The sequence below is a fragment of the Balaenoptera musculus genome, chromosome 6 (assembly GCF_009873245.2).
Source record: "Balaenoptera musculus isolate JJ_BM4_2016_0621 chromosome 6, mBalMus1.pri.v3, whole genome shotgun sequence".
Taxonomy (NCBI): Eukaryota; Metazoa; Chordata; class Mammalia; order Artiodactyla; family Balaenopteridae; genus Balaenoptera; species Balaenoptera musculus.
The window spans coordinates 59,404,451-59,407,324 of record NC_045790.1 but is presented as its reverse complement, the minus strand read 5'-3'; positions in this window follow the sequence as shown (position 1 = coordinate 59,407,324).

The window sequence follows — 2,874 nt, the reverse complement described above, 5'->3', positions numbered from 1 at the left end:
TGCTAACTGGAGCCTTCATTTCTACTTGTGTCCACGCCCATTCTCCATTTGCAGCTAGAATAATACTGTATTATAAAAACAAAAATATGACCAAATCTTTTTCTAGCTTAAAAAATTTCTAATAATTCTCTTTACTATCAGGATGAAGTCACAATTCCTTAACGTTGTCCACAAAGCCTCTATGACCTGGGCTTTGACTTTCCACACTCATTGGCAATTCTCCTCTTTGTTCATAATGCTGCTGTAGTGGTAACTTTTCTTCAGTTCCTAGAAGTCATCAAGCTTTGTTCAACCTCGGGCCCTTTGCACATAATCCCCTTTGCCCACAGGCTCATTGCACAACTTTTCACTTGACCAATTCCTCCTTATCCTTCAGGTCTCTAATTAATTTGTGACTTATTCACTGAAACTTACCCATATCTCCTAAACTAGGTTAGGTCTTTGTTTTATGCTTTCATAACACCCTGTACTTTGTCCTGGCTGCACTTATCACAACTCTAAATAATAGTTGTTCGGTTATTCTTGAATATCTAGCTCTTTGAATTGAATATGATCAAGGATGTATGTCTTATGTTCAAAGCTATAAATCAAGCACATAGCACAATTACTAGCACATAGTAGCCTTCCAATAAAAATAATGTATGTCCACAATTATCCATATTTGCATCTTCAGTCATATATCTATGTGTGTGAAATACATAAAACTAGAACAAAAGAAATTTAGCTGATTTCCTGCATGCTCTTTGGAAGTTGGAGGTTATTCTTTGCCTACTTATCTTGCAGTAGGATAATAGCTCAATAGCTAAGAGACTCACTATAGTAAATTTTCTCCAAGTCTGACCCTGAAAAAGTGGTTTATACATAGAAAAGGAGCATGTCAGCTATAAAGGATAGAGAAAATCAGGCTGGCTTTAGCAATCTCCATATCAAAATTCAATGCTAGGAGAAAATGGAGCAATGGCCTACAAAGCACACAGTTAAGGGAAAAAAAATAGTGTGATGCAAGAATGTAACATTTAGCAAGGTGTCTTGATATATAAAAGCAAGAGGGACTTCCCTGGTGGTCCAGTCGTTAAGACTCCACACTTCCACTACAGGGGACGTGGGTTCAATCCCTGGTTGGGGAACTAAGATCCTGCATGATGCGTGGCATGGCCAAAGATTTTAAAAAAAGAGAGAGAGAGAGATAAAAGCAAGAAACTAAAGAAAATAATGTAATCTCAAATTTCTATTTCCAGTTATCATGGGCTAGGTTATTCAAACTAATATGCCCACTGATAATGACTAAAGATGCTGGATAAACTATAAAAAAATAATCTCAAAAGCATCAAATTACTGAAAGAAGGTAAGGAACTATTAGGCCAAAAGCTAAGAGAAGGCAGAAACCGAAAGAAGCAAATGGGGCACCAGAGCACAAAAGCTATTCTTGCCCTGAGGACATCTTCTAGTCAGGGAACATGTAGCTTTTTTATTTTTATTTTTTAGTTGCTTCATTGGGCATGGAATGAGCAGACAAGATCCAGGGCTACCCAAGGTGAAAATGGTATAATGTGATTCTACCCATATTAAGCTGCGATTTCACAGGCTATACCCTAAGGGGAAGTATGAACCAGTACCCTAGAATTTTAGGAAAGTTTGCTTTTACAATGACAAAAAAAAAGGTTTGCTTTTACATAGGAGAAAGAAAAGATAGTTTAAAAAAACTCCCATCTTTGAATAGATGGGCAGCCATTGGGCAGCTCTTGCTCAGATTTGTAGCCTGGGTTAGCAATGGCCCAAGGAAACTCCACCCATGAAAACTGGTCTCTGATTGAGAAAGCCTCAAGGCACCCAGCAGGAACAAACAAAAATCCTCTTTGAAAGCAGCCACAAATACCTTTTTCTCACAAATCGTTTTTCAAGGTTAAGAAGTGAAGACACAAAGAAACCAGACACCACGGACCATACACAGCACATATATCAGGCAGCAGAAAGGAACCTGAAAATAATTCAGACATTAGAACTATCATGACACAGATTACAAAACAACTGATACAAATTACAAAACAACTATGACTACTATGTTTCAAGAAATAAAATAATCCAGCTCCAATTAGCAGGAAACAGAGAGGACAGAGAAACATGCTGAAATGCTCCATGTATATGGAATCAACAAAATCTAGGCTGAGCGGAAACACTATCGAGTCTAAGGTCCCAGGTTCGTCAACAGAACCTTGTAAGGAATATAAAGCTTTAAACGTTTTGCCATTAAGTAGGATGTTTGGTATATGGTTTATTGCAGATACCCTTTATTAGATTAGTTTCCCTTCCATCACTGGTTTTCCATGAGCATTTATCATGAATAAGTATTTGATTTAATCATTTATTCTACAATTATTGAGATAATCATATTCTTTCCATTAGTCAATTAATACTTTGAATTCTCGTGTTAAAACAACGTGCTCAAAACGTGTTATTCTCCTTATATAAAACTAAATTTGGCTAATATTTTGCTTACCAGTTTTTGCACCTACATTCATGAGTAAACTGTAAATACCATTTTCCTTCAATTTGCTCTCCTTGTCAGGTTTTCCTATCAGGGTTATACTAACCCTCATAAAAAGTTGAAGTGTTCCCTGTTTTTGCCTTCCCTTCCCCATTTTTCTAGAAGTATTGTATTTGATTAATATGGGAATTATGGTTATAACAAACTTATGGTTACCAAAGGGGATGAGGGAGGGGATAAATTAGTTTGGGATTAACATATACACACTACTATACATAAAATAGATAAACAAGGACCTACTGTATAGCACTGGGAACTACATTCAATATCTTATAATAACCTATAATGGAAAAGAATCTTAAAAAGGATAGATATATGTGTACGTATAA